The sequence below is a fragment of the Vicia villosa genome, unplaced genomic scaffold, assembly GCF_029867415.1.
Source record: "Vicia villosa cultivar HV-30 ecotype Madison, WI unplaced genomic scaffold, Vvil1.0 ctg.000189F_1_1, whole genome shotgun sequence".
In the NCBI taxonomy this organism is placed as follows: domain Eukaryota; kingdom Viridiplantae; phylum Streptophyta; class Magnoliopsida; order Fabales; family Fabaceae; genus Vicia; species Vicia villosa.
The window spans coordinates 435,398-455,896 of NW_026705059.1; the positions used below are offsets into that span (position 1 = coordinate 435,398).

The 20,499-nt window shown below is 34.6% G+C and overlaps 1 long non-coding RNA gene across 1 annotated transcript; it reads left to right on the forward strand.

The window, feature by feature from the left end:
* Nucleotides 1–2,828: 2,828 nt before the first annotated feature.
* Nucleotides 2,829–4,489, forward strand: LOC131625121 (uncharacterized). Its single transcript, XR_009290738.1, has 4 exons — nt 2,829–3,013; nt 3,239–3,305; nt 3,726–3,827; nt 4,181–4,489. It is a non-coding gene; the product is annotated as an uncharacterized LOC131625121 (long non-coding RNA).
* Nucleotides 4,490–20,499: the final 16,010 nt, after the last annotated feature.

Genomic DNA, 20,499 nt, shown 5'->3' on the forward strand with positions numbered 1-20,499 from the left:
TAGAAAAACCCATTTAATTATAATTTTAGTTAGGGTTTAGTATAATTTTTAGGTAGGAATCGTTTTTTTCTTCCTAATTTGAGTATTAGCTTAGAGATTATGATTTATGATATTTTAAAATATGTTTCTTTTTAATTTTGTTTAGATTTCATTTTTATTTGTTTTACTTTATTTATAAATTTAAATTTCATTTTTATTTTATTTAATTTTAGTTTATTTTATTTTCAATTTTTATTTCATTTTACTTGATATTATTAAATGTATATGTTGTTTAAGTTTTGTGCAACAAATATCTACCAAAAATGTCCAACCAATTTTAGATACAAATCCAATATCATTATGAACGGCCGAATCTTATGTGTGACTATTGTGGTGGTGGTTGTAATTCCCTAATACTCCAAACATACATAATCCGGATTTAAAACAACTATTTATATAGGGTGTCACGCAAATACAACATAAATTAACTCTGTAACACAAGTTAAGTAAAACATAATATAATATAAATACCTGTCATAACATGCTCGCCTTTACTTAGGCTCATCGCAATGAAATTAATCAATAAAAGACAAGTCATCAATTAACCGAGTTCATGATAAATTTTTATTTAAAATTAAACGCATTTAAGGCAAAAGCCTCCAACATCAAAACAATTCAAAAAGTATAAAAACAGAAAAAGAAGAATAGCCTTAACGCTATCCTCAAACTCTAACGCAATTACTCATTTACCTGCTTATCTGTACTTCAAGAAGAAAAACAGAACACCACAAACAACAAAGGGGTGAGAATACGCTCTAAATATCATCAAAACTTAAGGAATATAGATGGAGAACCAAACTTGTTCCAACAATTACGACCATGTGAGCTTTAACACTTCCTTTATTTCATAACTCTAAAGTTTTCTATAACACCCCGAATTCAATTAATTTATTTAATTGAATTTAATTGTTTTGTTTATTGAGTTATTAAATTATTTATATGTTTTATTTCAATTATTCAATATGTATATGTGTTTTTGTGAGTGCTGGTGAGAGTTAGGAAGAACGATAAAAAGTAATTAGATCTTTAATTAATTTCAAATTGAGTATAGTTATTAAAATAAGGGAACAAAAATAAAAAAGTAAGAATTTAGTGGAAAAATAGAGTTTGTAGGAGTATTAGAAAGATAAGGAAATTAGAAATAATTGATCAATATTATTTTGGTGAAAATTAGATTTAATTATAATATAAATATAGAACAAGGTAATAAGTGTAAAGTGGGTATTATGTATATAAGCGAGGTTATGATGGGAATAACATAAATGAGGGAAATAGATTTTCTATTAAAAAGGGAGAAGTGTGGGAAGTTGAGATTTATTTTTTTTACTGATACGTGAATAATTGGAAGAGTGAAAAGAAAAGGCTAGGGAAAGAGGAAGGAGAAGAAGGCTTAAGGGAAATAAAGGGTTTGTCATCCTTGCGAGAATAATCATGTAAGGGTGGGAATTCGGTTCAATAATAGGGGTATGAATTGAATGGTAGATTAGAATTTAATTATTCTTTTGATTTGATGATGATTGTTTACAATTGTTGGATGAAATTATGTTTTTATGGTGTTCATGTATGTTTCCCCATTGATGAGTTTTGAAGGTTTAAGGATAAATGCCATATGTGTTGATTATTGATTTAATTCATGAAATTGATAGGTCGATGTTGATTGATGAATATATGATAAAAGTAGGAACCCAAAATAAGCTAATTAGGGTGTGTTTAGACAATATTAAGGTTGTGTTGTTACTGATACGTAACAGAGAAATTAATTTTTTTTAAAATTTTACTAAATACAATCGTGCACTAGAATGACAATCGAATGCGATTTGGAAAAAAATTGTGGAAACAAAGTATAGAAAGCGGGGGACAGTCGATTGCAGTTAAAGTGTAATCAATTGTAGCTAAAGTGAAACCGATTGTTGTTTTGGGAAATTAAGTCAGTAGCAAAATTTAAAAAATTACAACCGATTGTACTTATATGACAATTGATTGCCATAGTTTTTTTTTCTTTCCAAAAACTCAGTTTTTACCCTAGCTTAAGGACCTCACGATTTTAGCTATAACTTTTAAAACGTAAGTCCAAATGTAATTCCATTTGAAGCGTTGGAAAGGTGACGCGATTTCCTATCTGATGGCAGTATACTTAGAGTCTGGATATGTCTTTAATTTTGTTGGATTTACCTTTTTGTTAATGAATCATTGTGTTGTATATTAATGGTGTATGATAATGATGTTGTTACAATTACTGATTTACTATCACAACAGATTGCGACATCTTATTTTTCACTTGGCTTCTCCACTAGCTTCTAAGTCTTTTTTTCTTTTCAATCGCATGTATTTCTTCTTGCATTGCCTTCCTCCAAGCATCTTCTTTAGACGCTTCATTAAAATTTCCAGATTCAATTGCACAATAGTTACATCTCACTACGCCAAAATTGGCTTTTAACAGCACACCTACGACAGCGCTTATGGCCAAAAGCGCTTTGGTAGGTTTGTCTAAAAACAAAATAAAAAATCACGCTAGAAAAGCGCTCTTATAGGGGGGGTCATGAAAGCGCTTTTCAAAAGCGCTCTTATAGGGGGGGGAATGAAAGCGCTTTTTAAAAGCGCTCTTATAGGGGGTGGGTATGAAAGCGCTTTCTAAAAGCGCTCTTATAGGGGGGTGTGACAGCGCTTCTGAAAAGCGCTCTTGTAGGGCTGGGTATGAAAGCGCTTCTGAAAAGCGCTCTTGTAGCCCTGATTAAATTTTTCATAAAACACAGACACGCTAATTTTTTCCAGAAAAACGCTATTTTTTCAGAAACAGTCTTCTTCTTCCTCGCAAGTTCTCAACTACTCCTCCTCTCACTCCCTCCGCCGTTCTCAACCACTCCCCGTCCCTCCGTCTTTGTCTCACTGTCACGCCACCGCCGCCGCCGCCGCTGCCGCCGCCGTTCTGTGGGATTTTAGGGTTTTCTTGGTCAAAATCAACACTTCTGTTCAGGTAAAATCTTCCCACTATTTAGTAGAACTTGTAAACCATGTGTTTTTTTACATTAATGATAAGAATCGCAAATGAAACTTCTGGTTTGGTTATTGTTCATGTTCATTGTACAAACTTCTGGTTATTGTTAATGATAAGTTCCTATTTGCAAATTAGTTGAAACTTCTGTATTTACTATGTACTGTGTGAGCTTGAAGTGTTTTTTCTTGCATTGTTCATGTTCAGCTACGACTTGGAGTTCACTGTTGCACACAATCTTGTAGCTGTCAGTACTGGAAGCTTGTTATACCAGGTAGAAATGAATGACATCAAATGTCCTGAAATTTGAATCTGAAAACATGCGAGTTATTGTTTTTAATAAAATGACAATGTTTGCTTCCTATGGTGATTAATGATCACTTTCTTTTCCCATCTATTAATGAAGCTTGAGATGTCTAGTAGCAGAACAAATGCGATGCTTTGACTCTGTTTTGTATAGTGAATACTGGATACTGAATATTATAGTTTTCCAACCTATTTATTTATAATTCATGTACAAGACCAGAAGGAGGAATGTCATACGATTTGAAGTGGAATTAAGTCATATTTTGTATTGATGTTATTTGATTTTGAATGCATTTGACATAATGATACAATGCTGATTTTTTTAAGCTATGGATTATGACCTCATTTTTATACTCTTCAATTAAGTTTTTTATTTTATATTTTTTAGGAATATCTTTGCTACATAGGGGTTACTTGTGAAGAGTGAAAGTTTGATCTCATTCAAGAATCTTACATTGTGTGGGTCTACAAGTTGCTTACTACTATACAGGTAATATATTGTTCTCTCTCGCCAAAGTAATATGTTGCGTTTTATTGCTTCTGATTCATTCCGTAATATGTTGCGTTTTATTGCTTCTGATTCATTGCGTTTTATTGACAGAAACGCATTATACCGTTCTGTTCCTTAATAATTAGTTTTTTTGTTTAGCTTAATTAATTAAGACATGAGTGTAATACTCATTATTCCGACATGTGGAATATTCTCTGATTTTGAAGTGATGAACTTACTAACTTTGTAACTTTTAGATTATATTAAGTAATACTCATTATTCCGACATGATGTCAATTTCGTTAATCGTTAAGTGATGTACTTACTAACTTTGTAAATTGAATTCGCCATAGGGGTTACTTGTGAAGAGTGAAAGTTTGACCGCTTTTGTTTAGCTTAATTAAGTCATGGATAAGACATGGATGAGATCAAACCGATTGTCGAAAGAGTACGAGAAAGGGGTATGGGAATTCGTTGAGTTTGCGGTTAAGCACTCCGAAGACCCGCTTCGAATGCCGTGTCCTTGCTTGGGTTGCTGTTATGGGGATAAGGTTGACGGGAAACAGTTGGGATCCCATTTACTACGGTTTGGAATTGATAGAAGTTATACATGTTGGACAATGCATGGTGAGAAAAGTAACGGGAATGCTGGGTCGAGTTATAATAGGAAGTATGCTTCAAACGACGATTGCACAGACACATACGATTGCGATCGAGTCGAAGAGATTGCAGAAGCGCTTGAAGAAGATCTTGCGGATTGTCCCAAAATGTTTGAGAGGTTGGTAAGCGATGCAGAGAAACCGTTGTATGATGGTTGTTCAAAATTCACAAGATTGTCTGCGGTGTTAAAGTTGTACAACTTAAAGGCGGACAATGGATGGTCGGATAAAAGTTTCACAGAGTTATTAGCCCTTATGAAATATATGCTACCAGAGGATAATGTTCTTCCCAATCGAACGTATGAAGCCAAAAAGATGTTGTCCTCTATTGGCATGAGCTATGATAAGATACATGCATGTCCAAACGATTGCGTTTTGTTTCGAAACGAGTATGCAGCGTTGAATGAGTGTCCTAAATGTGGTGCCCCTCGATATAAGAAAAAGTTGTCTCCTGCTAAAGTCTTATGGTATTTTCCTATAATTCCGAGATTTAGACGCATGTATCGTAGTGAGACCGATTCAAGACACTTGACTTGGCATGCAGATGAAAGAATTATTGATGGAAAGTTGCGACATCCGGCAGACTCACCACAATGGATGAAAGTTGATACTGATTATCCTGAATTTGGAAAAGAAGCAAGAAACCTTCGGTTGTCATTGTCTACTGATGGAATGAACCCGCATGGTATTCAAAGTATCTCGCATAGCACATGGCCTGTGATTCTTATGATCTATAACCTACCTCTGTGGCTATGTATGAAGCGTAAGTACATGATGTTATCAATGCTAATTTCTGGGCCTAAACAACCAGGGAATGACATAGACGTATACTTGGCACCGTTAATCGAAGATTTAAAGTTTTTGTGGGACAACGGTGTGGAGGTTTACGATGGGTATAGGAAGGAAAGTTTCAACTTGAGGGCGATGTTGTTTGGAACAATTAATGATTTTCCAGCATACGGAAATCTATCCGGGTACAGCAATAAAGGTCAAAAGGCGTGTCCCGTTTGTGAAGATGAAACCGATATGACACGATTGGATCTTTGTCAGAAGAATGTCTTTCTCGGTCATCGTAGATTCTTAAATTCTAATCATCACTACCGTGGGTGGAGAAAAGCATTCAGCGGAAAGGCCGAACATGGTACAGCCCCGCCTTTTTTGTCAGGTGATCAAATTTTTGAAAAGGTGAAAGATGTGAGCACTCAGTTTGGCAAGCCTTTTGCACATTCACTTGTCAAGGGTGGGTGGAAGAAGAAGTCCATTTTTTTTGAACTTCCATATTGGAAGTCGTTGTACGTAAGACATTTCCTGGATGTTATGCATATTGAAAAAAATGTATTTGACAGCGTTATAGGTACGTTACTCAATATACCAGGAAAGTCTAAGGATGGCGTTAACATAAGGAATGACATGGTAAACATGGGGATGAGAACTGAATTGAGACCCGTGACGAAAGGAAGACGAACATATCTGCCACCTGCTGTTTACACTCTATCTAGAAAGGAGAAGAAAACATTGTGTAAGTTCCTCAGTGAAGTTAAAGTTCCAGAAGGCTACTCTTCAGATATTAGAAGACTTGTGTCCATGAAAGACCTCAAGTTAAAGAGTTTGAAGACGCATGATTGTCATGTTATAATGGAACATTTTTTACCAATAGGTATACGTTCTATTCTGCCAGAAAAAGTAAGAAGCGCAATAACTAAGCTGTGTTTCTTCTTCAGGTCAATTTGCAGTAAGGTGGTCGATCCCGCGATCTTACCAACATTGCAAAAAGAGATAGTTGTTACTTTATGTGATCTTGAAATGTATTTTCCTCCCTCGTTTTTTGACATAATGGTTCATCTAGTCGTTCATCTTGTGAAAGAGACACAATTGTGCGGACCAGCTTATATGAGATGGATGTACCCTGCTGAACGTTATATGAAAATATTAAAAGGGTACGTGAAAAACAGAAGTCGACCGGGGGGTTGTATTGCCGAACGATACGTTGTTGAAGAAGCGGTTGAGTTTTGTACTGAATATCTGTCAAATGTTCAATCAATTGGACTCCCCAAATCTCATATTGTCGAAAAAAAAGAAGGAAAAAGGCTAATTGGAAATAAAGTTGTGACAGTATCAATGGTCGAACGGGATCAAGCGCACTTGTATGTTCTGCACAATGAGATTGAGGTTGAGCCGTATGTTGAAATGCACAAGGTTGTTCTCCGAGATTTAAATCCAACTAGAAATGAGAACTGGATAGTACGAGAGCACAATCGAAGTTTCATACCGTGGTTTAGGGATCATATTTATTCAAAGTATCGTTCATATCCTGCTTCAGTAACAGAAAGATTGAGATGTTTAGCCTATGGTCCAACTGTAATTGTGCTTTCTTATAGCGCATACGCTATTAATGGATACACATTTTATACCAAAGAACAGGATGATAAAAGTACTATGCAAAATAGTGGTGTTACCTTGGTAGCTAAAGCAATGCACATATCAAGTGCGAATGACTTAAATCCGAAATTTGCAAATTTGTCATATTTTGGGGTTATCGAGCGCATTTTGGTGTTTGATTACGCGAAGTTTCAGATTCCTGTATTTGGTTGCAAGTGGGTTGAAAATAATAGTGGCATACGAATGGATAAGTCAGGATTTTTGCAAGTGGATCTCAATAGGGTAGGGTACAAAGATGAGCCTTTCATTTTAGCCTCTCAAGCTAAACAAGTGTTCTATGTCAATGATCCGACAAGTACGAAATGGTCTATAGTGCTTTTATCTAACAAAATAGTAGATGAAAACATTAAAGATCAAGGTGATATTGGTGTTGGCATTGAATCTTGTACAAGAAACGATCAAAATGAGAATGAATCTTGTACTAGAAATGATCATAATGAGGGTATTTGGATCAATCCAACCGTCCGCGTTGTTAAGAGACGCGTAGAACACAATCCTACCAAGAAAAGAAAGAGACATTAGTGATAAAGGTAATAGTATACATATTCCGACTAATTTGTTTTATTCAATTTGTACCGATTGTTTTAATCAATAGTATAGTACTTATTCAATTTTGGTGCATATTCTCGTTTTGTACATAACTTTTGAACCATGTATCCGTTTGTCGACTTCTTTACATGTAACTATACTATTTTGACGATTCCGGAGCTGCTCATGCACTTATATGTTCATTTCGGGACTGTTTTTTTATCGGTTTTGCTTCTGCCCGTAATCAAAAGTCGGGCTTAGGGTCTGAATTTCGGAAAACCGACTTTATTTTTGAGTCCGTGGGGACGTTTTACCATAGCCATGTAAATTTCGTTCAATTTCGACAACTTTATTTTTTGACGCTTATTTTGATTTGTACCGATTTCGTTTCCGATTTACTTGTACATGCATGGTTTGACTTCCATTTTACTTGTATAGATTGTTAGCTTATTAATAGTGTACTAATGTGCTTTAGTTTGTTTGATACAGGTTAAATGGCTCCAGATAGAGATGCTCCACCTGAAAACTCACAAGAAAGAGATGCTCAAGAAAGAGATGCCACAGATACAAATGCTCCACCTGATACTGAAGCAAAAGAAGTTGCACGAGGCATCACTATCATGAAGGGAATCATTCGACATAGAGACCAAGGATTAGTATACCGATTGGAATGGAATTCTGATAAACAAGCAATTGGTCCTAATTCTGCAAAGTTGACAAGTTATATTGGTACACTTGTTCGTATGCATATTCCGGTCTCCGTAGCTAAATGGAATCTGAAAAGCGAAGACTTGGATGCGAAAAAAAAAGCGATTTGGGACGAGCTTCAGGTATATATCATATATGGTTAATTGTTGTTATTATCTTGACGATAAATTGTTTAAATTACTTATACTAACACACTATGAGTATGTTTTTTTGCAGAGGACTTTTGAGATACCAGATGATCGTAGACGCTACATACTTGGTTTGGCCGGCAAAAGATATAGAGGGTGGAAAGCTTTTTTGACAAACACTTATCTTAAGGATAAAGATGGAAACTTTCTTGAAGAGGCACCGGGACGGCCAAAAAAGTATGAGATCTTCATTGGTGAAGAAGATTGGGCTAAGTTTGTAGAGCAAAGAGATGAAGATTTTCGGAAAAGGAGTGCCAAGAATAGTGCGAGAGCATCCAAACCCGCATATCCATACAAAAAAGGGCGTTTGGGATATGCACGCTTGGAGGATAAAATTGTAAGTAAATAGAAATGCGTTTTAATTAATTGTCTAAATGTGTTTTATTTGACGATTTTATCATTTGTGTCAATGCATAGTTAGAGGAGACTAAAAGTGAGGAAACCTCACTTCCTGAACATGTGTTGTGGAGGGAAGCTCGTGTGGGCAAGGATCATGCTGTCGATCCCGAAGTTCAGAGAGTTTTTACTGAATGTGTAAGTATAATACTGTGTCTTTAATTAAATCAAATGTTTTTTAATATATAAATGATTCTTTAATGTAAATGAATTACAGGAGACCTTGTCGCAATCGGCATCCACCGGTGAGGGGAGCGTACTTAGTAGAGCACTAGATGCTCCTGAGTATCCCGGTCGGGTGAGGGGTAAGGGTCATGGTGTGACTCCAACCTCTTTTTACAAGAGTCCTAGGAGAAGAAATCCTTCAAATGAAGAAGTGTTGCAAAAGTTGGCGGAATTGCAAGCACAAGTCTCTGAATTGCAAAGAGATAAAGAGGCGTATATGAGAGAAAAGTGCAACACTTCATCGGTGAAAGAAACTAGTGATAAGGCTAGTATCAACTATCAAAGGAAATTTCCCGAGGTAATTATAATTTTTTTTCCTTTTAAATTGTTCTATTTTATTAATGATAATGACTTTATATTTACTATTGGTTTAGGGCATTTCATCTTGCCAACTATACTTATCGGAACCGAGTTATCGACTAGTTGGCAAGGGAAAAGTGCATAACACTTTGGGAGATTTACTTCACCATAGACCGCTCCCGGATGGACACCTGAAAGTATCGGTGGATGTTGTAGTAGATCATGATGCGATGCTACCGGTACCTGACATGGTCTCAGAGACGACATTGCTGCGAGATGCAATAGGATCATTTGTTGCATGGCCCTCGGAGCTCATTACCATTAGTGATGAGGTATATTGAAAACGATTATGAATCATTTAGTTTTCGAATGTCAATTCTAAACCGTTTATTAATTATTTTTTACATTTTAATTTTAGACTGCTCCTATAAAACCCACAGTTAAGGGTAAAGGGATTTTACAGGAGGAGGAGTCCGTTGCATCACTAAAAGAGGTACATTTAAAGTGTTAATAATTAATCTGAATCTAAATCTGCATGATTTTATATTTTACCTAACTTATATGATTTTTAGGCATCCGCTCGAGAGTCACAACAAGTGACGCAGCAAGTTCGTACCGTACCACCCACTGGTCCTCCGAAGCCAGCGGGAAAAAAAGGCGGTGCTTTTGTGCCTCGGTACCGGTCGACGCTCGCAACAATGGTTGATATTTCCGATTTGAAGGATGGTGCTTTACGTGAAATCGTTATGGATGAGAGTGTCTTCGGTATTGAATTCAAGTCACTTATTACACTTGATGACTTGGAGGAGATTTTTAAGCATGATCAACTAGGCGTCAATAACATGCACTCATACATCCGGTAATATTCCCTCATCCGATATATTATTTAATTAGTCCCACAATATAATTTATTTACACATTTCAATGAAAATAATCTAATGTTTATTATGTTTTTATTTAAGGTTGTTGTATGACAGAGTGTTGCGCGGGACTCTGTTGTCTAACAGATTCCGTTTCGTGTCTTCCGCCCACTGCAGCGGAATGGCAATTGCTTCGGAACGGGAATCAGTTAAACAGCGATTAGTCGATAGATTCATGTCCACCGGCAATACAGAATGTCTGCATCTTTGGGCGTATAATACCCGACCAGTAGGGTTAGTTTCTCATTCTTTGTTCATCTAATCTCTGTTTCTTTTGTGTATAGCAAAATTTTCATATAACCTATTGTTTTTATTTATAGAGCACACTGGTTGCTGCTTGCTATCAACCCTATAAGGGAAGTCGTGTATTATCTGAATTCGGTAAATGGTGAATGGACCAATTATCCGGCCATGAAGGACATCGTTGATTTGTAAGTGGGATCGTTCTAAATATATATTCGTGTATATTTATATATATATTTACTTATTTGTGGGATTGATCTAAACATATGCTTTTATATATTTGTTAATTAGATCAATACAAGTGTTCCGAAGTCAACGGGACGCACAGGTATCCCGAACTAAATCTAGCAACATTACTTGGATCCAAGTGCAGGTACATTATTTTTCACAATGTTGCTTATAATATATTTATGCTACTTGATAAAACAATGCACAACTATAGAATCTTATTTGTTTTTCTATGTAGTGTCCGCAACAGAAAAACAGTTACGATTGCGGATACTTTGTATTGAGGTTTATGAAAGAAATCCTTCAGGCAAATCAATTAGAGATTCCGCTCACGGTATGAATTTATAACTTAAGATAATTTCATATAATTTATTACATTTAACTAAATGTATCATTCATATTTTGTTTTTTTTTTGTAGTACCTTGACGAATTCCGTGCCGCTGGATACCCGAAACTTAAGTTGGAAGAAATAAAAGAGGATTTGTGTCATTTTTATATTAAGCGCTTTTTCATGTAGGATTTGTGTCGAATTGAAGTACTATAATATTATTGATGTTGTAACGATGTATATATATAATTTTGGATATTATAATGGTATTATATTAGTATATATATATATATATTGTCTTACTGATGGCTGAAATAATATCGTCGAAAATAAATTACAGGTCGAAAATATTACAGGCTGAGAACATATTACAGGTCGAAAATATTACAGGTCGACTGGGAGGATTAAATTACAGGCTGCACATTAAAATACATCATTTAGCTACTAAAGCGCTTTTTAGAAAGCGCTCTTAAAGGCCCACATACTAAAGCGCTTCTCTTTAAAAGCGCTGCCAAAGATTAATAAAAAAGCAAAAAAAAAAAAAAAAACGCAACATACTAAAGCGCTTTTGTAAAAGCGCTCTTATAGGGGGAGCTATCAGAGCGCTTTTTCTGGAAAAAGCGCTCTTAAAGCCCACCCTATAAGAGCGCTTTTACAAAAGCGCTTTAGTATGTTGCGTTTTTTTTATTTTTTACTCTCACAGGGGGGCCTATCACAGCGCTTTTCTGGAAAAAGCGCACTTAAAGGGGGGCCTACCAGAGCGCGTTTTCTTGAAAAGCGCTCTTAAAAGGGGGGCCTACAAGAGCGCTTTTTCCAGAAAAGCGCTCTTATAGGGGGGCCTACCAGAGCGCTTTTAAAAGCGCTTTCGTAGCCTATGCCAGCGCTGGCTTTGGCAGCGCTTTAAAGCGCTGTTAAAGGCCAAAAAAAGCGCTCTTAAAAGCCTTGCGCGTTGTAGTGTCTAACATAAACATCTTCCAATCTCTCATATTTTATTGAAGTGGAGCTTAGAGATGATTAGCTAGAGTTTGGTGAAGACAATGTGCTAGATTGAGAAATTCGGTATATATTTTATTGATGTGTGCATTCTGTTTTGACAAATTCCACAAATTGAACCAAATCATAACAAGTAATGAGCATAACATAAACAATGACAACATTAAATATAGGTATATTATATATGTATTGAATCAATTTGATTTTACATTCTAAACGACAATACATACAATGACACTAGGTCGGGAAGAAGGTAGCGACCGCATTCATCAAAGCATTATCTTGGTCGGTAACAATGACACTAGGCATATTCTTTTGATCAACCAACAAAGACTTACATATTCCCAAAGCCTATGTAAAGTTATCTTCTTTCTCACATTCCAAAAAAGCAAATTCAACCGAATATGTCTTGTTTGTGGAGGTCACACCAACAATTTCTAGAAGCGGAAGCCTATACTTGTTGGTCTTGTACGTCGAATCCATTACAAGAACGGTTAGAAATGTGTCAAACAACTTGATACTTTCGGGATGAGTCCAAAATATGTCACGCACCGTAACTTTGTCTTCACACGTTCGGAAGCTTGAAACGTATTGGTTATCACCCAAAAGTTTCAAAAGGTGTTGCATTTCCGACCTCGGACCCATTTTCATGACTTTAAGATTGTACCGTCCATTGCATACCTGCTTGATATTTGAAACACTCTCCGGTTTTTTTCGCTTCAAATCGACAAGTATGTTTCTCGGCGCCACTTTGATTGTCGATAATTCCGAAATAACATCCTTCTCTTTGCGAGACAACCGACATGCAATTGGATGTCCGTGTAGCTTAGTTTCCAAGGCATGATTATGAACTCCACAAATGACGCTAAAATGCCACAAATCATCAATCCTACGAGTTACACGCAACTTAAACGGACACGCACACTTTCTCGATCCCGTGTCATCGTGTTTTAACACCCGGTTTGTTGGTACATACTTCCCACCCTTCTCACAATTCAATACAACAAAAGCTTTCCGTATACTACTTCCATTGCCGGACCTTAATATCACAATGCCAAATCCAAGTTTACTAGCTTCACTTCGGACTCAATCAAGCAATTGTTCACGACAAGCGAAACTCATATCATTTGTAAATTGTTGTCGAACATCCACCACAACGGTAATGGTTTTAACATCGTTAACCGGCTCTTTAGGCCCGTTATCAACGCTGACCTATTCCCGAACTTATAACTCATCGACGACAATATTGTCCGGATGCACCATACCTAACATATGCACAAATACAAAAAAATTGTGTTAAAGCTATTTTTTAAATTTCTCCCAGACCTTATTTCGGAAGTGCATTTCCGAAATTTGTTAGGTGGTTTATTTCGGAAATGTACTTCCGAACTGACACAATTTTCTTCATCTTCAAATCAGCAACAATGTAATGGAATAAGAGATTAAATGAATAATGTTTACCTCAAATTGTAGCTTTCTATGCTCCCTTTATTATGATCAACCGCTCGAAACTTGATTTGGGGACGAAAAATAGATTGAAAATAATGGAGGTTTTGGAGAGGGTTTATGTTTTAGTTTGGAGGAAATTGATGAAATAGTGAAGGAGGAAAAATGTTTATGAAGAGTTTTTTTCGGAGATGCATCTCCGAAAAAACACATGACAGTTAAAATCCAACGTTTAATTTGAAATTTAAGTGCTTTCGGAGATGCATCTCCAAATTCTAAAAAATCTGAAGAAAAAAAATACTTCGGAGATACATCTCCAAAGCAAGAGTATTTTGGGGCCACAGAGGGGTCTATAAAGAAATTATCTTTAATAAATTTCAAAGTGACTTTTGGACCTGTCACCCCACACTTATATATGACACTCCTCAAAGATAATGAAAATACTAAAATAGTTCAAACTCAAATTTTTTCATTTCACGAAAGTAAAATATCGATTTTTTTAAATTCATAGGTAGATCTTGAAAATTTGGAAGTGATATCAGAAATTTCGCAAGAGAGTAAGAATTTTCGGTGATTTTGAGATATTTACGGTACAAAATCACGAAAATTTTCGGAATTTCTTATCGGAAACTTCAAAATTTTTGGTGCTTTTTTGATATATTTGTATCGGAAATTTAAATTTTTTCGATATTTCAATTTTTATTCAAAAATATCGGAAATTGTAGAATTTCCAGTAGTTCATTTTTTTTTTTAAATTTTGGAAATTCCATAATTTTTCGTAGTTATTTTTTAACTAATTTTTTTTGTCTTTTTTATTTGTTTCAGTAAGGATCAGGGGTAAAGACGGTATCGTTGCAGGAAGGTTGATTGATAGGGCGGAAGCTCAGGTCCGGAGGGAAGAACCAGAGGCTTCCCAACTACAGGCTGGAACACATCCTCCGACCGATTCTCACATAACACGGTTGGCTGAGTAGGCGCAGTTCTGCGCATCCTGACGCCAGATTGCTAGAGTTGCTACTACTGTCAACAAAATCCTGATCGTTGAAATTTTTTGAATGAATACACTACAATATTTCAAATGTATTAAATTTCCGGTACATAATAGTACATTTGAAATTTTTAGTAAAAATTTAATCATACCGAAATTTTCAAATATACTACCAAAAATTTTAACGTATCAAAAATTTCATATGAACTACAAAAAAAATTAAGTTTTCATTACAAAAAATTTCATTCGAAAAAATTATTCGAATATCACCACGAACATTTTTAGAACAATGAAAAATAGAAGGGTGTTAGATAAAATTTTGGAGTGGTAAATAAAAATCTCGACTTCTTGCAACAGTACTTTTTCTTTAAGCCCTTAGGCCTCATTTGCCTAGCCTATGGGCCTGTGTTAGACAAGGTAGTTACATCAACAGAAACTTGTTTTAATCTCTAACATACATTATCAATGTAATATCAAACTCAATAATAATAAGAGGATTGTAACAAATGCAATCCGAAGCTTTTGAATGAAAAGTTTAACAATGTACATTCTCTATTGTCGGTTAATATTTTTTATTTATTTATACCGAGTTTATTTAATAAATAGTGAAAAGTAGATTATTTATAAATAACTTATTCTATAGTATGTCCAATATATATATATATATATATATATATATATATATATATATATATATATATATATATATATATATATATATATATATATATATATATATATATATATATATATATATATATATATATATATATATATATATATATATATATATATATATATATATATATATATATATATATATATATATATATATATATATATATATATATATATATATATATATATTGGCGGAGCCAAGACCCCAGACCAGCGGGTGCAAGATATTTTTACACGTTTTCAGTGGATTTAAATAAACATTTTTGTAATTTAAAATTATACATGATAAATTTGATTCGAGGATACTTAATTTATAAAAAAATACTATAATAATATTTAATAAATATTTAGTTATTACTTAAATCGATTACAATCAAAAATAATATTTTACAAATTTTATTTATTATAAATTATATGTATACTGATATTTTCAAATTAATTAAATCAAATTATTAAGTAATTTATATATATTTAATTTATATTTTAAATCAAACATACATAACTTAGGAATGTAGTTTTTTTTTTTAATTATGTTTTTGACAATTTCTTTGATTTTGAGATAAATTTAGTTGAGATGCACAAAAATAAAAAAATTTGATTTGCCATGTTATTGAAATCTAGCTCTCTGTTTGACTCAACTAATATATTAATTAATAGTGAATTTTTTTAAAAGTTTCAAATGAATTTTTTTGTTTAAATAGTTATTCTTAAAACGTTATTTTAGGTATTTCATGTATTTATGGAAAAAAATGGATATCAAATTTTAAAAAATCACTTAATTTTGAAACTATTTCAAATAGATTTTCATAAAAACATTAGCAGCGTATTCGAGAATGCTGTAGAAAAGTTTCCAAAAAAAAAAAATTATGGGGACTATGAGAGAAGGAGTACAGTGCAACAAAGAATGGTACTTTGATTCTGGCTGTTATACGCATATGATGGGTAGGAAGAATTGGTTTGTCAAAATCTATCAAGCCACAAAGAATAACGTGAAATTCGCAGATGACACCACTTTAACAGTTGATGGGATCGATGATGTTTTGATCATGATAAGGAATTGTGGACATTCCTTAATCAAAAATGTATTGGACATTTATGGAATCAAATGTAACCTTCTAAGTATTGGCCAATAACTTGAGAAGGGTTACAAGATTCACATGGAAGACAAGACTTTGTGTGTTATGGACGCAAACAGGGTTTTGGTCCTTAAAGCTCCTATGACTACTAATAGAACTTTCAAGATTTAGTAGAAGGTGGTGGAGCATAGGTATCTTGCTACAGCGTCATATCAAGATGAGTGGTTGTGGCACTATCGTCTTGGGCGTCTCAATTTTTGAGATCTCAATGCGTTGCAAAAGAACAGAATGGTAACTGAGTTTCCATACATCAACTTTCCAACTGAGATTTATGCAGAGTGTGTGCAATCAAAGCAACACAAGAGTAAATTCAGCAATGATGCAGGCTGTAGAACCATGCATGACCTTGAGGTGGTGTATTGTGATGTATGTGGGTTGATTCAAGTTTATTCGTGTAGTGACATTAAGTACTTTGTCACTTTTATTGACGATTATAGTGGAGAGCTATGAACATACCTAATCAAGAGAAAGAATGAGGTGTTTGAAGTCTTTAAGAAGTTCAAGTTCATGGTTAAGTGACAAAGCGGCCACAAGCTTAAAGTTCTCAAAACAGATGTTGGAGTCGAGTATGTCTCAAATGAATTTGGGAAATTTTTATCATGAAGAGGGGGTAATGCATGAGGTTGGACCGCCCTATACACCGCAGAAAAATGGGGTTGCCGAGAGGAAGCACAGTTGATTATGTTAAAGGGGAAGAACTTTCTGAAAGAGTTATGGAGAGAAGCGGTATCCATAACTTCCTATTTGTTGAATGTGTGTCCTACAAAGAAGTTTGAGAAGATAACATCGAAAGAGACATGATCTAGATTCAAATAGAATCTAAACCATTTGAGAGTTTTCAGTTACGTGGCATATCACATGTTCTGGGTCAACTTAGAAAGAAGTTGGATGACAAAGGGGAGATGATGATACATGTAGGGCATTACCCTACTCGAGGTTACAAGTTGTAAGATGTTGAAAACATGAAGATTGTGATTACTCGGGATGTCATAATCGATGAATTAAAGCAGGTGAAACTTCCTATAACTGGTTACAAACAATCGTTGACCGGTCACATTCAGACGTTAACCGGTTACAGGAAAGCGTTAATCGGTTACACACACGATTTTTTGAATTTTGGAGAATTTGAAATTGCAAAAAAGTCAAGTGTCAAAGCCAAAACAGATGGAAATGTGAGACGACCAACTAGGCAAAGAGGTTTGCCTCGAGACTCCAAGATTGTGAGATATTTCGCAACAACAAAATCAATGATGATGGTGATTTCTTCCATTTTGCACTTATGATCGAATCCGAGCCCATTAATACGGAAAAGGCCTTGAGTGATCAAAATTGGACTTGTGCTATAAAGGAGAAGCTGGAATTGATTGAGAAAAACAATACTTAGGAGTTGGTTGATCTACGAAAAAGAAAGAAGCCGATTGGAGAAGACAAATCCCAAAGGTGAAATAATCAAGCATAAGGCTCGATTAGTTACAAAGGGATTCTTGCAAAGAGTAGGTATAAAATCTAACGAGGTATTTGCATCAGTTGTTAGGATCAAAATCATAAGGCTAGTTGTTGGCATTGCGAATAACAATAATTGGTCTATCTTTAAAATGAATTTGAAGTTCGCGTTTTGAACGGTTCACTTGAAGAAGAAGTGTATGTAGAAAACCCCCTGATTTTGTTGTGAAAAATCAAGGGGGGAGGTTCTACAAGTTAATAAAAATGCTATATGGTTTAAAGCAAGCTCCAAGAGCTTGGAATAAATGGATATATGGTTTTCTAGTTACGGTTGGCTTCAAGAAACGTGTGTCAGAGTATGAAGTTTATGTGAAGACGTACGCAAGTGAAGGTGTGATCATTATTTGTCTATACGTAGAAGATTTGTTGATCATGGGTAGCAACAAGAAGAGTATTTCTAAGTTCAAGAGTGAGCTTATGAAATTTTTTGAGATGAGCGACCTCGGTATCATGACATACTTCCTTGGCATAGAGTTCCACAAGTAAAAAAGGGGACTATTTATGCATCAAAGGAGATATGCTATTGAGATATTGAAGTGTGATATGGAGCATTGTAATGTTGCTATTACACCAGCTGAACCAAGGTTGCAGTTGTCCAAGAATGAAGATGAGATGAACATATATCCTACTCAATACATAAGGTTGATTGGATCATTACGTTACTTGTGCAATACATGACAAGATTTGACGTTTAGTGTCGGAATTGCATGTAGATTCATGGAGAGACCTTGTCTCAATTGGTAGCAGTCAAGAGAATCCTATGATACGTTAAAGGGTTAATTGGCAGCAAAATTCTCTTTCCCGCAACGGATACGAGAAAAAATGCAATATGCTTGATTTTATCGATTCCAATTATTGTAGAGATAAAGATGATAAAAAAATCTACAACTGGATACATCTTTATGTTCGATGGAACACCAATCTCACGGTCTTCGAAGAAGAAACCGATAGTTGCGCTTTCGTACTGTGAGACCGGGTATATTGTTGCTTCGTTATGCGTGTGCCAAGTCATATGGCTATTGAATCTATTGGAAGAGTTTGATAGTAATGAGGGTGAGACTGTCATACTCTTGGTTGATAGTATTTCAGTCATAAATCTTGCTAAGAACTCAATTGTCTATGGGAAGAGCAAGCACACTGAGACGAAGTTTCAACACTTGAGGAAGCTTGTTAGTGAAGGCAAGTTAAGATTGAGATATTGTAGAAGTGACGACCAAGTTGCTGATATGTTGACTAAGGGAGTCATAAATGATGTGTTCAAGAGGTTAAAGATAAGCACAAACATGGAGAACTTGGAACACTTGAATTAAGGTGGTTTGTTGGATAAAAATTTAATAATTCAATTGCTGTAATCGATTAACACGGGGGGCGTAACTATTTACAGCTGGAGAATAATCACTTCTGGAGACCTGAAAAAGTTGTTTTGAGTTGTGGTAACAGGTTATACAAACACATTAACCAGTTACAACTGTTTTGTATAGTTTTCTATTGTTCAGTAGTAACCGATTAACATGTTGTGCTAATCGATTACATGCATGAATTTTGGCTTTTTTTCTTTTGTTATTTAAGGTTTTGTTTTAGGTCTCAATTGCTGAATATATTACTTATATAAATGTTTTGGAGACATTTCAAAATTAATGTAATAATGGAATTATATGTTCCAACAACTTTTTATATTATTATTGTAGATATTTCTAAAAATAACATCAATAGTAAAAAAAAATAATTTCACGTGCATTAATGCGTTCCTCCTTCTCAAGAAAGAACATGTCATTTCTCATTTAATTTTCACATTGTATTCACAAGAAAATGTGCTTATTCTAGAGGAACCACCTTAGCCATTAAAGATGATACGTTTGCAGTTTGTCAAATAAGGGAAAGAGTGTTTTGTCTATACTATTTCTTGACCCATTTGTGACACCAAAAATTTTCTTTGCATTTATTAGCCAATTTTCTTTTTTGGGTTCCATTGGGAACACCAACCCTTATCGGTGCACAAAACAAAAAATAATTGATCAAGATGAGTCATTAGATGAAAAATTGTGCAACCATGCATGTGAGTAGAAATGAAAGTTTCAACTAACTTATTGGTGTTTAGTAGAGTAGGTCATGAGTTGATTAGGACTTGAATAAATTAAAAAGGTTAAATCCAAGTCATAAAAGCTAAAGCTGGTTGGGATTGATTGAGTGAAATTTCCCCTAGATAAAGCAAAAGCCAAAAGCTACTATATATTGCACTAACGTGACATCCTAAACCAACACATATGATGAAAATTGTTTGTTGTTTATGCTTTGTGATATTTGACTGCAATATCATGACAATATTAATGTAATTTGTAAATGCTTTGTGATATTTGACTGCAATATCATGACAATATTAATGTAAAATATTATGATGTATTAGAACTTGCTGTATTTTATATATTTTGATTAGTAAACATTATGAAACACATAACCCCGTTGTTGATAAGGTATGAATGGGCCGGACCCATACTTGGGATAAGTGAATTCCACCTAAAAATTTGGGAATTTCTTTATTGACCCCTTAATTTTTTTAGGGGTCTTTGGAGAAATTTCAGTTTTACCCTCTCAGCTTAGAGATGCATCTCCGAATGTACTGTCTTTCGAATTCATCCATTGATGTGTTTCGGAAGTACATATCCGAAATGATGATTTTCAGAAACAAAACCTAAATCCAGAGAAGTTTAACATAAATTTAACATAAATGGTCCAAATTACATAAATATTGAAACATAAATTTAACA